The 16,885-nt window shown below is 42.5% G+C and overlaps 1 long non-coding RNA gene across 1 annotated transcript in view; it reads right to left on the reverse strand.

Moving 5' to 3' along the window:
• LOC148054638 (uncharacterized) overlaps window positions 1–16,885 on the reverse strand; it is a 45,560-nt gene that overhangs the window by 27,262 nt on the left and 1,413 nt on the right. Inside the window, exon 2 of the long non-coding RNA XR_015706520.1 lies at window positions 2,719–2,884. This is a non-coding gene — a long non-coding RNA (uncharacterized LOC148054638). The remainder of the gene's footprint in view (window positions 1–2,718; window positions 2,885–16,885) is intronic.

A 16,885-nucleotide genomic window follows, 5' to 3' on the forward strand; every position in this document is an offset into this window, starting at 1 on the left:
TCACTGCAGGGGAAGCCTAGGCATGTACTCACAGGGGGCTAGAGGAAGAGATCAGGGTACGAGCAGCCTAGGCTGCGGGGCAGAAAGGGGTGCTCTTCCTCTGCACTTCTCAGGTTGAGACTTCATGAGACACCTCAGCCAGTCTAAGAGCTTGCTGCCTCCAAAGGGGAGCTCCACTCCTTCCCACCCACCCCCTGCACCTACCTATACCCTCCATCCCCTACAGCACCCATCTGGCCCTTTGGTCAATCAGTGCAACTTGGTCGGGAGCAGAAAGCAAACCAAACACTACAGCAACAATGGTTTTCTACTATTTCAGCAAGCGTCCAGCTCACTAAAAGCCACCCAAGAGCCAAGGGGACAGAAGCACAGATGGGAGCAGGGGAAGGGCAAGCAGTCCCTCTCAATAGCCGCAAGCCATTTTATCAGCTCCAACTATCATGTGAAACACCACCCTTAATTAATATCTGAGGACTTTAAGCAAGGTGCTTTCAAGTAATATCAGTCACAACTCTATGCTAGTGATGATATAAATTTTAGCAGACCTATCAACTCACTTAGACTTACAATCTCATAGTAGACTTACAACTGCATGGTACAAAAATCTTCATTCCAAATATTTCTATTCTTATTTGTAAGTTCAGAAATGCTACAGGCTGCTTTTGTATGAAGAGCATTAGCACAGAGCCATGCTACAGTGTTTTAACAGAATGACTGGTTTCTTTTTATCAACACCATCTAACTACATAAAATCGTCTTAACAAATCACCTAACTACATCAAATTAAGATTATGCTATGTATTCCACACACTATTATATACCATCCTTTCAAAGAAAGATTCATACATTCATCTTCAGAGAGAAATCTCAGAGATTCATCAAGAGGTAGAAAGTAAGCAGCCTTTCTGAGGTATCTCAGTGCAGGCTAAGTAAATTAAAAGAACATAATAAATATAATAAGTCAGTGCCCACTTTTCAAGCCTGCATTTCCCACAACTTCAGCAAAAAGAAAGCCAACAGCTGAAGTTTCGCATTTTACATCACATTCCACAGAATAAACATATTCAGGTCATCAGCAGACAAACTGAACATGAAATTTTACTGCTATGCTCTTTTGCATGTGTCTGTGTCTTTTATTTTGTGAACAGTTTCCTAATCTTCAGTCAGAAAATTAGGTTTATTGTTTTTCAAAATGACTTGCTCAACAAATCCCAAGGGTGATTGCTTAAATGGTGGGGCTAAGAAATTTCTTTCCGAATTTTGTTTGGATTTTGGTTTTCTATCATCTGTAAAATACTAACCCTGCACTTACCTGATTGCTATAGCTGGAATTATAAACTAATTAGAGGGAAAGTTTTTAAAATATCATGTGCAGTTATCACTGGCAAAAAGATTGCTAGGCTCATGCAAACTTTCTTGAAATTCTGAAATCCTAATCACTCGTGATATGTGACTTGATCTTTTAGATTAGCTGCTTTCTTCAAGTAAGACACAAACTTTGTTAATAACAAAACAACCAGTGCTGGGTTCATTTCAGACTACTATGACATTGTTCTAATTCCAAGGCACTCTGCACATTTTATAATGATATTCTCAGCACCTGAAAGTATTTCTAGCTGTAATTATAAATAAATATCCCAAGAATGTATGCTATGTAGATCTGACCTTTCTTAAGCAATGGCATTAAAGCTGTTTTAGCACACTAACTTGATAACCCATAACCCACACCACATTGGATTGACTCCAGAACAACAAAGGAACTGTTGACTGTCTCTTCTTCTGTATTTCTGTTTTCCTGGAAGTATGCGAGCCTTTTAAATGATGAAAAGGCTTTTGACAGTGTGGAGTGGCCACATAGCCAAAATACTGAAGAGAGTTTTCTTTAAAAGAGTCTGTTTTAATCGGCTGAACTACTTTGCAGAAAAGCCCAAATGTTTGTGAACCTTGGTCAGATGATAAAAACCTTTACTTTGTTTTTTGGTTTTTTGTTTGTTTTTTTTTTTTAAGAGAGAGAGAACAGGTTTCTCTACTGGTTTTTGATAAAACAGTTTGAACAATCAGGAGTTGCTCTATAAATACCTGGTTCTATTCACATAGTAATAAAGAGATAACATTAACCTCTACATAAATATTCTCTCGCATATAAACAGTGGAGAGGCACTCTACCCTAATGCTGGTGAAAATACAGATTTACTCCTTCTACAACACAAAAATGTAACTTGTGCAGAGTGTTACTGCTGAATAAAAAAACAGTTTTTCCACTTTTCTCTTTCAGAAGATTCTTCATTGCTTTTATAAGACTTAAAATTGAAATGAATACTGGTGTTCCTCAAGCAGAAGTGAAAGAAAGCTAACATGGCACACAAAAATAAGTAGTCTTTCAATAACTTAATAAAATAAAATTTTAATTTTAAAAAAATGAGTTGAATATCTCACAGCAATCTCTAATCCCAACTTTCACTCTCCATTTTCTGAAGGAGGATCATAAGAATAAAACTTATGAAGAAGAAATAAGTCAATAAAAGTATTGTCATGGAGGGCAGCGCAACAAATAGCCCGCAGTATGTGGGTCTCCCATCTTCACAGAAGGCAGCATAAGGGGTCCCTGCACAAAGTGAAATTTTGTCTTCACAGAGAGGAAAAGCAGCTGCCTGAATTCAAGTAGACAAACAGTAAATATAAAAACATAATTCATCAAATAAAATCACAGAGAATTACCTCCTTCCAAAGTGCAAGGTGCACTGGATGGTCTTCTATACCAGCTGCAGCTATGGATATCTTCTTGCATACAGATATCAGAGGTATCTGACAAGCAGATGCAACAGAAGGCCTGGATGAGATGTCTCCTTCACAAGCAGCCAACTCCTAACAAATTCAGCAGTTCCTGCAAGAAAACCTTCAGGTGACCTCAGGCAACAATAAATCATTAAGAAATGCTACTGGTACCCCGCATCTCTCTACAAGACACTTCAAGTAACATGCAATCTTTCAAAGCAAGTAAGTTTCCAGCTACAGTCATGACACACTGTGAAATTTTATGAGAAATTTAAGCTATTCAGAATTATCAGATAACTCTACTCATAGAGACACTCACTACAGAAAATGTTAATGCAGCATGTTGAACCATGTTGAAAGGAAAATATTGCTAAGTAACAATGAATGAGAACTGCGGGTACCAAAGCAAAAGCTGTCTGTACTGAACTAGCCCTGTCTGGAGTAAGAGCCAGGATTGGTGCCTGACTCCTTCAGTGTGAGCACACCTATCAATAAAGACACCTACATTTAGCTTTGATTGAGTGAGGACATTGGATACTGTTCAGCAGAGAGAAGCATTTCACCAAACTCTATAAGAGCTGCACACACTGCTTTGTCTCATTACATATGGCAGCACATCATGGAGATGCCATAACACAATGATTTCCACCTATTTCAGATTAGATCATCTATTACCCTGTTTCTAGCCTTACAGAGTGAAGAAAAGCAAATGAGCGCTTTGTCTGAAGCAACTAAACAAGTTCCTGAAGCCAGTATGATCTCCAGATATTCCCATTTCACCATTTTCAGATAATTCCTATGTCATGCAGATGACGGTGATTGTTTTCTTCATCTGACTATTTAGTGTTTCTTCTTGAATGTGTTCCCAGTCTCTCTTTAGTGTCATGACATACAAACTTGTAGGAAGAAAGAAATTAACTTCTGTTTAATCCTCTTTCTTCAAGGTTTTTTAGAGAGAAAGCTGAAGCAAATATTACTTTGACACGGTTTGGATTCAAAACCAACATGATTTCAGAGAAGTTAGTCTGCACTAAGGATAAGCTTCTGGTGTAAAACTTGTGGTGTACAAGTTTACATCCATTATGAATACAGAAGCAATAAAAAAAAGTTCCAGTTGGAGTCCACTGAAAAGGCAATGTCATCCCACAGTGACTCAGGTCACTGCTGCTTCTTGTTTTGACCATGCAGTGCGTCACCTTCATCGGTCATCAGTAAAAAAGAAAAGGATGAACGTTTCCTGTTTTGGTAGTCAATGTCCAACACAGACAAGATGAACATCAAAACTATGAAGCAGGAAATGAGTGGCTCCCGCATTCAGCAACATAAATCAATCTGGTGGGCAAATGATTTACAGCTTTGCACATAAGAACATCAATAAAGTGCCCTTAAGGTGCTCCCTTGACTCTCAGACTGAAGATGCCAGGTGACCTTACGAGCCTGGGTGCAGACTCTGCTGTATGTCTTCCCACCTCCCCCTGCTCACCAAGATCCTTGGAAAGACACAGAGAGCACAGTCTGCGCTCTTGTGGTTACCAAAGCAATAAATCAGGGCAGGGGTCAGTAAAGCAGACAGCAATTGAGACAAAGACACTCCATCATCTAACAGACAAGCCTTACTGGATACACAGGATACACCTATACAAAACTAAGCAATGACACATAGTTCAGTTAACAACACCTCACTAATCCTAGGTATCAGATATCCCAGCAGCCTTTGGGACTTGGAAATGGTATACTGCAGAGATCCATGCAAATGCATCTCCTTTATATTCAGTGTTCACGAGTCCCATCTTCTTGTCACTTTTTTTTTTCCCCAGTTCTTTTGAGTCTTCTAATGCCTTCCCCTACTTCAGCACTTGTTTTTCCTGCCTCTTTTCTAAATCCTTACAAAGACACTTTCCTCAGCTTCTTTATCTCCTTCCATCCTGCTTACAAGCTTTGAAATCACACAACAGCAGCTATTCTTCTTCCTGGTTTGTTTTTCTGGTCCAGTTCTGGGTTACTTAAGCCAAGTATTGCAGATGCCAACTACAGGCTGCACTGGGTACATTAGAACTGTATGTGTAATGATTCTGTGTCTTGATTAACCTAGTATTAGACTTTGGGATACTGCTGCCTCCCTAGCTGTCACTGCAGAATACCAGTCTTCTTTCTGTAACCATGTCTGAAATTAACATGAAAGAAATGTCATGGAGCACGAAAAGTCAACACATAGCATGTATTTGTCTGACTTGTGCAAAGCCCTTAATCTAATTCCCTGAAAAACAAGTGAAACAAACTCTGATTTCAGAACTGACCGTGAATGTAAAACAACATGCAAGCAAAAAGGTTACAATATTTTCATCAAGCTCAAGAAAAGGGAGTGATACACAATATGTCAATGTTAGGACAGGAAAGCAGAATGACTTTCCAAGATCTTATTTTGGCTTTAATAGAAAAATTCCAATTCTCTCCAGATTTAGAAATTGTGTTCTTTTCTGAAAGCAGAGTCAAGCTGCGCTGTAGAAAAGTATAGGACCAACATTACTACTCCTATGTAAGCGGCTGTATGGGAGCATGCCAGGAAGCATTCTTGTACTGCTAGCAACTACCAAGTGTATTCAGCTCTCAGCAAACATCCTTTGTCAGAGATCTGCAGGCTTCATCACTTGCCAAGAGAAAATTTCAAACTCTGTTTTTCCAATTCCTTACCTCCTGCTCATGCATCTTCTCACCCCTCCTGCACCTCAGCTCTCCATCCCCTCTCAACTCTTAGCTCCCTTGCAGATTATTTTGCACCACCTGATCAACCTATTCCACTTCCAGGTTGCCCACAGTTCTCTGTCCTCGAGCCTTGTGAATATAACTGAACACTTTCTTAAGAAAGCTTATCAGAAGAAATTCAGTAAATTAGACCTTCTATTTTTTTTCAATACTCACTCCTACATTTTTTATCCACATTTTTGTGACAAAGTTAGATTTGTGAATAAAATTTTATGTTTCTTTCACTTGAAAGAAAATATCTGCTTCTGCATATATTTTTCAGCTGAAATTACACTGAACACCTTGAGGATTTTAAAGTATTTCAAGATGTTTGAGGATGACTGTATCGCTCTTAGGTATCTAAAGAGAGATGATGCAGAAAGATCCCATGCCAACTTCTGGCTATCCTCTACACGTAGGTTTCCAGGAGTATTATCAGGCTTTCTTGTAGGGATTCAAACACCTGTTCTACTTCAAATCCTCTGCTAATTTCTGTAATCATGGGAGATGCCAGTGAATTCCCAAACCTAGGTGAAATAAATCATAGGGATAAAGAACAAAGGCAAATTCACATATCTGTATGAAAACAATATTTGACACGAATTCACACGTGAATTCTGAACTAGCAGTCTTTCTTATTTAAGTATTGATTTCCATTCTATTCTTTTTTAATGTACTAATACATTTCATAGTTTCTTATTCACTTAATTATACATTTGTTATACACATACTAATTAAATCTTTGGCAAATACATGGAACAATTTGAGGCCAAAGTGGCAGAGGTGCAGCTGGTTGTAAGAATCTTCTGTAGATTCTGCTGAAACAACTTTGATCTATAGCTGTGGCCAGCTCTCTCAGTCAGCAGCCAAAGCTTTAGGTCTTATGGATCCCTAATAGACTGACACTTTTGAAGCCTGCAGGCACAGTCTACCTGGATTCCATTAGATCCTTAGAGGCTTGCCAAGATTATAGACCTAGCAGCTGTAACAATTACTGAATTTATCCAAACTGAAATAGTGTGGTTCTCAGGCAATTGGTCTTTTGCTGGAAAACTAAAGGTGTGTGGGTGCAAAAAGTGGACTAATTAATTCTGTTGAAAATCACTTTTCTATCAAGTTATCAATACTTTATTCAAAACAGTAGCAGTACCTCCAACGCTAGCACATAATAACTTTTGTAATTCCTGTTTAGCTTAAACTGACTATTAAATGATTATTGAAGAATAATCCTGTCCACCTCCCTGCCTGGCTCCAGACACTTTTCCTGTTACTGCCCTTGAGCTGGCATTACTCTTTGTACTCCTCGCAGTGAGGAAAACCAGGCTAGCAAAAGAAAAAATAGCTTTCAGCCAGAATGGTTCCTGAAGCAACTCATCGCACAGCCACAGGCATACGAGTGGCACAAGGGCAGTGGTGGGAAGAAGTGGCAGGAGACAGCGGGAGAAGGAAAACCAGCCCGGTCCTTTCAACAGCAGTCCGTACTTCTGCCAGATTAAAATAGCATTGTAATGACAGCCTAAAACACTTTGAACAAAGGAGGGAGGCCGCTTTCAGGCACTTTTTTTTTTCTTTAAAATTGTCACAGTAAACGTTTGTTTGCTAAAGGGAAAGCATTCAATTATGACAAATTATGGAAAAAACAACATATGTTAAAAAATCTCCCAGTTATGTAAGAGTGGGAGATCTGAGTGAGTTTAATGAGCCCAGAAGTTTGAAGAGTTATCACAAGACAATCCAGGACAATAAAAAAATTATTTGACAAACAACTTTCCTAAAGGCCTCTAACCAACACACTTGAATATTCTGAGAATATATATTCTGCACTCAGAGTAAACACTGGTGTATTCTTCATAAAAAATACAGTTGCTGAATGCTTATTTTGCTTGTTAACCTGAAATGTAGGAACAGAATTGTTTGAACTTCTATTACGTTTCTTCTATGCTGTATATTCTGTGAAGTGATTTTTCAAAGCTTTTTTATGCTGACTCTATTTTTCCCTTTGCCTTCTAAGTAATAAAATAATCCAGTTGGCTACTTTCACAGAACTCAGACTTTGCCGTTCCTTACTCACCTCTACAGTTCTGCCCTTTTCTCTCCTGAATGCATCAATACTAATTGCTAAAATGTAAAAAATAAGTTAAGAAAAAAAAGCAGGGCAGATTTGCGGTTGAAGAACAGATTTCTCCTTAAGACTAGAAGACTATTCTGAAACAAGCTTGTATTTAGTTTCCACTTTTTAAAAATGGGAAAAAGGAGATGACGGAGGGGTGGCAGGCAGACAACATAGCTGCTGCACAAGTGAATACAGCTTAGTGACGCACTGGGATATGTCATTACTTGGATATTTAACTACTTGGAATCTTTTGGGCTACAGGATACTCACATTCTTCTGTAGCTCATAAATGAAATGAAATAGGAACATCTGTTTGTCTTTCTTACTCTAAATTAGATTTAGACTACATTTAATCTACAAAAACTACGTAACTAGACACAATTAGCCGTCTTGTCCATGGAAAATCCCTGACTAGACTCTCAGGGCGCTGAGGATGAAGCCTCCAGGGTCCAGACAGAGGTCTGTGGAAGTCTGGACTTAAAGAGCAGTTTCCATGGAGAGTGGCTGAGTTAGATTTCAAAGCTAGAAAGGGACGGGAATGAAACAGTGGCTAAGGTTACTGATAGGAAGCTGTAAGGATGCAGAAGAAACAGGCTTGGCCCTGTGTGGTAGGTCAGAAACACAACTGAGGTGAGTTACCAAAACTGGGATTGTTGGGTAGCCTTTGAATAGATACTGCATTCAGGGAATAACAGGTACTGTCAGAACCAGAACAGGAAGTTTATGTATTATCTGAGTACCCTTCTGTTCCCAGGCTCTTCGTTATACACAGCAATAAATTAATTCTGTCTCTTTTTTTTTACATACATTTTGTTCATATGACTTGTTAAAGCAAAAGGTAAAAATTGGCAGCCTACAGTGTATTATGTCAATACTAAGCATTTAAAAGCCAGAAGAATTCAATTTACTATACCAAAACTGTCAAGTTTCCTTAAACTGACTGACTCCAGCTCTTCTCCCTGTCACCACCTCCTCAGAAATCCAGCCACCTCTCGGCTCCACTATTCTTGGCATCTTTCCAGCATGCCGGACTTGACTGAAAGTGAGCACTCCCCTTAGCAGATTTCCCCTGGCTCATTTTCAGAGATATGGCAAGATTTATGTTTTCATTTCAAGACTGCAGAGGTGAATTTTTAAATAGGTAAATATTTATTTAACCCTTCAATACACTGGAACAAGTATGTACGCATAAAATCTATTTTGCTCAGCCACGTAGTCACTTTGAGTTCTTTGTGTATGGACAAAAGCCAAACAAAGACCTCCCTACCCCAAACCCCACAAAATATGGAAAAAAAAAAAAAACAAAACCACCATTGACCAGGAGAGGGAGACAAATGAGAACAGCCAAAATCGGGACTGTTGGTGCTCATCCTAAATGAGGCATAATGTATTACAAGGAATTTTTTTAAGTCCTGTTTCAAAGAGGGCAGGTGGGACATGCCCATTACAACACAATCTGTATTCAGTTGCAATGTCAAACGGTTTTCTGATTGCCTAAATTCCTGAAGGTTTCTACTTACTTTTTTTTTCCTCTCATCCCTGCAGTTACAGACAAAAACCCGAACTCTTTCCCTAGAGTATTTCAGAAACTCTCTGACCTGCCTTTTCTAAGGAAATGAGGGGATACTTTCGACTCTACTGAAAAATGTGAGAATACAAGTATTTTCTGTTGGCATAAGGGCTGGAGGCAACAGATGGGGTGGAGGAAGGGGAAGCTGTGCTTTATATAAAGGGGCTAGTCCCTTTTAGCAGAGACAGTTGTTTGCAGATAGCTTCCTATGAGATGAGAGTGAGACCTTTTTTCCCCACACATCGGACTTCTCCATTCTTGCACATTATCCACCAAGTGCACCCAGGTCCTTGAGCAAAAGCAATCCCACGGACGGCTCTGCCTTTGCCTGAGGCAGGAATAACCCAGACTGTCTTCCCCAGCATATTTTTTTATGTGCACTACAGGGACTTTATCCCCTTCTACAGTACTGTCCTGGTTTCAGCTGGGATAGAGTTGATTTTTTCTTCCTAGTAGCTGGTATAGTGCTGTGTTTTGGATTTAGTATGAGAATAATGTGGATAACACACTGATGTTTTAGTTGTTGCCAAGTAGTGCTTACACTGGTCAAGGACTTTTTAGCTTCCCATGCTCTGCCCGGTGCACAAGAAGCTGGGAGGGGGCACAGCCAGGACAGCTGACCCAGACTGGCCAAAGGGCTATGCCATACCGTATGACGTCACGCTCAGTATATAAACTGGGGGGGGTTGGCTGGGGGACAGGGATCGTCGGTCAGGGACAGACTGGGCATCGGTCAGCGGGTGGTAAGCAATTGTATCACCTATCACTTGCTTTGTATATTATTATTGTATTATTATATTTTATCATTATTATTATTACTGCTACTGCTACTGCTACTGCTGCTACTATTCTATTTCATTTTACTTCAATTATTAACCTGTTCTTATCTCAACCCGTGAGTTTTCTGACTTTCACCCTTCCAATTCTCTTCCCCATCCCACTGGGGTGGGGGGAGTGAGCCAGCAGCTGTGTAGTGCTTAGTTGCCAGCGGGGGTTAAACGACGACAAGTACATAAAAGTTTTGACCAGGCAGGGCCAGCTCGATTGGCAGATCCCCTAGTGTTGAATAACCAGGTGGCTTTTGCTAAATGTGTATCCCAATGTTTGAATGTCCCAGCACCCACTGCTCTCACTGTAGTCTTTAAGAATCCATTGTATCATTCGATTTTCCCGGAGGCTGGTGCGTGACAGGGGATGTGATATACCCATTCAATGCCATGCTCTTTGGCCCAGGTGTCTGTGAGGCTGTTTCAGAAATAAGTCCCATCATTGTCTGACTCAGTTCCTTCTGGGGTGCCATGTTGCCATAAGACTTGTTTTTCAAGGCCCAGGATAGTGTTCCGAGCGGTGGCATGGGGCACAGGATATCTTTCAGCCATCCAGTAGCTGCTTCCACCATTGTAAACACATGGCGCTTGCCTTGGTGGGTTTGTGGGAGTGTGATATAATCAATCTGCCAGGCCTCCCCATATTTATATTTCAGCCATCATCCTCCATACCAGAGAGGCTTTAACCACTTGTCTTCCTTGATTGCAGCACGTTTCACATTCATGATAACCTATGCAGTAGTGTCCATGGTCAAGTCCATCCCTCGATCAGGAGCCCCTCTATATGTTGCATCTCTTCCTTGATGGCCTGAGGGGTCATGGGCTAGAAATAATTCACCCCTATGTTGCCAGTCCAGATCCACCTGAGACACTTCAATCTTCGCAGCCTGATCCACCTGCTGGTTGTTTTGATGTTCCTCAGTGGCCTGACTCTTGGGTACATGAGTGTGCTGTTCTTGGCTGGGACAGACTTAGTTTTCTTCACAGTAGCTAGTATGAGGCTGTGTTTTGGATTTAGGAGGGGGTGACGCTTGGAGCGATGGCGTTTGTCTTTCCAAGCAACCATTACGCATGATGGAGCCCTCCTTTCCTGGAGATGGCTGAACACCTACCTGCCAAAGGGAAGCAGTGAACAAATTCCTTATTTTGCTTTGCTGGTGTGTGCGGCTTTTGCTTTACTTATTAAACTGTCTTTATCTCAACCCACGAAGTTTCCTCACTTTTACCCTTCCGATTCTCTCCTCCATTCCACCGGAGGGAGTGAGCGAGCGGCTGTGGGGTGCTTAGTTGCCAGCTGGGGTTAAACCACAACATTTTCTTATTGTCTTAAATCTTCTCTGTTTTAAGGTTAGGCAGGAACTACCTGTTTTGAAAAGAAGCATTCTTCTACTCCTGGAGCAGGGGGTCCTTGAAATGGATACCTAAAATGCAGCATAACTGCAAGCTGCCACAGTATAATAAGTTCCACTAAATCCACTTTGTTCAGACTCTACTTGGTAATGTGTGTGTGTATGCGCATGTTTGTACACATACATAAATTTCCCCCGAGGTCATTGCTGCTCTTATTTTAGAAGAAAGCAGTGAGTAGATGTGTTTCCTTCAGCAGGCAGTGAGGATGGTGAGTGAACAGCCTTCCGTAAAACACTCTGCAAGTGGTGAAGGGAGCGCACACGCTGTGGACAGAAAACTGGAGGGGGAGAGACCAACATGCTTGATGGCTGGGCTGCTGCTCAGCAGCAGTCCCAACAAACTGGAAAAATAGGTCAACAGAAACCTCATCAAGTTCAACAAAACCAAACGTGAAGTCCTGCACCTGGAACAGAACAATGCCACAAATCTGTACAGCCTAGGGGATCAACTAGAAAGCAACTTTCCAAAAAAGGACCTGCGACTCCTGGTAGGCAAGACGTTAAAACATGCACTTTTGCAGTGCACTTTTGCAGAAATCAAGGCCAACTACTGAGCTGCATTAGCCAGAAGCGCAGCCAGCAGGTTCAAGGGAACTGTTATTTCCCTCTATTCAGCACGTGTGAAATTGCACCACTCCAAGGTATTGTGCCCTGGTTTGGGCTCCCCAGTGCTAGAAAGGTATTTGCAAGCTAGAGCAAGCCTAGTGCATGGCCACCAAGATGCTTTTGGGCCTGAATCAAGTAAGGTAGGAGAAAAGACAGAAAAAACAGGAAATAATGTTGCAGTATTGTAGCAACAATGGAACACCTTGTAGGAAGAGAAGGTGATTTCATTTTAGAGAAAAACTGGTTTAATTCACTCGGTCCCAGTGGTCTTGTCAGGCTTCCTTGCAATTACACTTAAGACAAGTGATGTGAGCTACCAAGTGCTCCTCAGCTTTCCTGGGTTCATAGCTTTGTGTCAAAATGTTCTGGTAGATGTGGTTTTTTTGGTTTGGGGTATGGTTGGTGGAGGTCTTTTGGTAGCTTTTAGGAGCTGACACTAATTAGTCTCTCCCCTTCCTGTCTCTGTGAGTCAGAGTATCTGAGTAGGATATACTGACAGTCTTTTGTGCCTGGAGAAGTTGTCTGTAGATGTATCCAGATCTTAATGACCTGCTAATCTAGGTGCCATCAACATATGCCATTTTATAGATAGTTTTTCTGCCATTCCTTCTGGTGCCACCACACCCATTCACTCCCCATTAAAACCAAACTTAACATTTAACTCTACAAGACAGCTGGGTTTCTTTAAACTAGAAAGGCTGCCACGGGGGAATCAAATTGCTGCCTTGTACTACCTATTGGTAGTTACAGAGTAAACAGAACTGGACTGTTCTTGGGGGAAATTTTAAGTAAACCTAAGGAAAAAAATCTTCACAGCAATGACACTCAAATACTGGGGTAAATTATCTAGAGAGGATGTAGAATCACTGTCTTTGGAGATATCAAAAATGTGTCCGGACAATGCTGAGAGCAGCCTGATTGACCTGCAAAACTGGCCTTTTTGGCAGGAGGGGGGCAGAGGAAGATGGCCCCAGATGACCTCCAAAGGTCCTTTCCAACCGAACCAAGCCCTGGCCCAGCACATCAGACAGGGCAAAGCCCTTTGGAGCACTTGGCAGGTTGACTATATCAGGCCATTAAAACCATCCCACGGAAAGAAGTTCATCCTGGCGGGAGTAGAAGTGGTTTTGGGGCTGTTGGTGGCTACAGCTGTCAGCTCTGCCACCAGGGACCAAACGGTGCGAGTGTTGCATGAGTGGTTCAGTGTTTTACCCACCCCTGAGAGCATTCAAAGCGGTAACAGATTGCACTTTATGGACGCAATGGTTCGAGACTGGGCGAGAGGGGAAGGTATAAAGTGGGTGTTTCATACGCCATATTATCCCCAGGCCAACAGAATCATCGAACAGACCAATGGTCTGATTAAAAAACATGCTGACGTCTCACAACTCAGTTGGGACACGTGGCTAACACAAGCAGTCCTTACCATCAATAACCGTTGGGGGAGTTATGGGAGCCCCAAAATCAGGGTGTTCTGCCCTGAGAAGCTACCAACAGGCAATGACCCTCTACTAGATCATAGAAGGGACCAGTTTTCACTAAGAACACACGTAGGCCAGCCTGTCCTGGTGAAACTACCTTCCACTGGCATCGTGCCCGTGACCCTAGCAAAACCTAGATGCCTGTATGCTTGGGAGGCCCTAGATGAAAAGAGAAAAACCCACCACCGTATCAGCACCTGGTGGATAGTCCTGGACTTCTAACCCAAAAGCCCGGTCCCAAGGGACCAAGGCCTTTTTTTTTGTACTCTCTTTACACAACAATGGAGGGATAGACCATTCTGTTGCTTCTACTGGTGGTGACAGCAACCAATGCAGACAACTTGGATCTGGATGGCAACGTGGTGGCAAAGATGATGGTGGGATTTGCGCAGATGATGAACCTAACATTGGTAACAGTCTTTACCCACCCCCCAGGTCAGTGGAAGACCCCATACCCATTTTTGTACAGGACATCAACATATCACTAGCCCTTGAATTAACATGCGGTCAATATAACAATTATAGCTGGAAGTTCCAGGAAAGCCCAGGGGGCATAGGCTATACCCATATCATTTATAGCTGGTCACCAGGCACAATAAATGCTAGTTCAGTATGGGATGCCAAATGCAATTACATTCTCCAACGGACCCATAAAGCCACAGGGTGGAGCGTCAATGGCACTACACTCTGTCCCGAAGTTCCGTGGGGAACCACTGAACGTGGCTCTCTATGCGACACTGACGATCACTCGCTAGTATATACCAAGCCACTGAATGCTTCTTGGTATATCAAACATCCTGATAGAGACAATAACGAATGCCCTAGAGTGTGCAATAACAACTCATTCGACTGCCCACTCAATTGCACATGGGCCAGGTAGACCTATGCACCTAGTTGGTATGGGGGGAAAAGGCACACCCAACAGGGAAATCTCCACTCTGGGACTGCCAAACAGAAACTGGGTGTAAGGATATAGATAAGATGCCCTTGTTGTGGCTACATCCACCTGCCCAAGAGGCCTTGGTACAAGGCTGCTTATGCAGCAACACCAGCTATTCATGTCCCTCTGTCCTAAACTGCCAGAAAAGAGACTATTGTCACCCACTCACCACTACTTCACGTTCGTGCCAAACACCTTTTGTCTCTGCACCTCCTAACTTAGTGTGGGCGTGCTCTGATGGCCACCTATATTTCTGGCTATACCCAACTATCCCAAAACTGGTCTGCATGTTAGCTGTGCTTTCCCTCTGTCCTGTCTACTGGGAAGGGTCCATACCAAAGCAATGGTGGAATCATGTGCCAAGGGATGTATGGAAGGGGTGTAAAAATGCTCCAACAAGGACCAGGTGGTGGTTAGAGTCAATCTTTGCAATGGGGATTGCTCCAGTACGAAAAAGACAGTCTATTCAAGAGCTGAGCCTACAGCTAGAGGCGCTAATAAACTCTACACATGACAGCATAGGCTTTTTAAATCATCAATTACAAGAAAACACCGAGATGACTATTCAAAACGAAGCTGTGTTAGACTTAGTCCTATTGAAGGAGAAAGGCGTATGCGGGAAGCTGAATCTATCGGTAGATGACTGTTTCATCCACATCCCAAATGTTTTGGTGCCACTACAGACACAGATGAATAAAATGAAGAAAATAGCTAGAGACACAAGAGAAATCGCTGCTGCACTAGGGACTAATTGGTTGGGGAAAGTTTTTAATGTGTTTAGGTTTTCCTTGTCGGGGTGGCTAAGTAGCCTCCTTCAATCTTTGACAATGATCATAATTGTGATTGTTGTAATTTGTATTATTATAAGCTGCATTAAGAGTACCATAACAAAATCTGCGTCCACCATGAAGTACACTCCCTTAAAAACCCACCCCTGAAACTGATGCTCCTCTAAATCCCACTTGTGACACTGACATACCCCTAAAACTGACCCACACAATTGACATTCCCTCCCTAACCCGGCCAGTATGTTAGATGTCCCAGTACAACCCCAGGATGGTGCTCATATGTTCATCCATTGCTATTGTTAATTGTTGCTATGATGTTGGATATTGTTACGTGGTTGATGATAGTTCATTGTGGATTGACTGTTGACTGGTTAAAGACATTTGAAGAATGATGATCCACAGTGGGTGTTAAACTCACCAACACTATGCCCCCTTTTAATTTTGGAAGCAAGAGGTGATGGTACCACCACTCCAAAGAGACCGGTTGGATCATGACTGTGGTCACAGGGTGGACTGTGTGACAGGTACACTCCACTCCCCCCCCGCTGCCCCGCCCCCCTGAAGATTGGGGCTTTTGACATGGCGATCACCGGCTTTTTGCACCTCATTTTCGCACCTTTTGCACTCCCCGAGGCCCGTACACCCTTCAGCAGGGGGAGCAGGAGGAGCGGGGCCTCTTGGTCGCCAGGCGGGGTCCGCAGCCAGTGAGGCGCCTTGGCTCGGAGAAGCTTCTAGATCATGAGCAATGATGCCCACAGCTCAGATCTGACCCAGGGTATAAATGGGGCACCACCGAGGACCCTCTTGGAGTGGTCTTCTCAGAGCAGTGGGTCTGTGTTTGAAATCTCTCCCCTCAGGCTGGGGTGCCACCTGAGGAAACTTCCCTGAGATTGAGTGCCCTCACCTCCTTCAGGTGAGTGATTTCTTCTGGATATCCTTGAGTGAGCCCTCACCTGCCCCAGGTCAGCAATTACCTCTTCTGGGTACTCACAAGAGGGAGAGAGTTTCCTCCCTTTGTGAGTGTGTGCATGCACTTTGGATCATCATTCTCTTGTGTATTAACAGGTAGTAACAATACCCTGACTGACACCTTGAACCTGTTACATGTTAACAGTTATCGGAGTGTCGACTGATTTCGGTTTACCCCTGTTTCTCATTGGTTTCTGTTGTGTGGTTTTGGCTGTCTTGTGCAATAAAGTTGTCTGAGTTGGTCTTTTGTTTCGGTTAGTTTTAGTGTACGTCTGTGATGACGTGTATGAACTCTTCTTCCTGCTTGCCTTGGGGAATCTCTACATCTTGCAAACATTTGCCGCAACATACCAACCAGATGACTTGTGCCTGTTGTCTGTGCCATCCTCAAAATCAGTAGGAGTTGTACATGTATTTGTACATCCAGATGTGGATGCGAATGGCATGCACCTACGGGAGAAGTCTTTACACCTATAGTGTTTATATTCCTAAGGATGAAGAATGATTGATTTCCAGAGATTCAGGTGGAGATACAGATTATCGCATGTGGTTGCCTCTCCTCACTAAGGAGGAACTGTACAGGAACAGCTTGACAGTACCAGTGAGACAAATAAACAGCTTGCTGCCACTGATATCCTGCAGAAAGTGAAAATTTTCCACTGAGC

Source organism: Nipponia nippon, unplaced genomic scaffold (assembly GCF_047370975.1).
Source record: "Nipponia nippon isolate SJK-2023a ecotype South Korea unplaced genomic scaffold, ASM4737097v1 scaffold_3, whole genome shotgun sequence".
Classification (NCBI taxonomy): Eukaryota; Metazoa; Chordata; class Aves; order Pelecaniformes; family Threskiornithidae; genus Nipponia; species Nipponia nippon.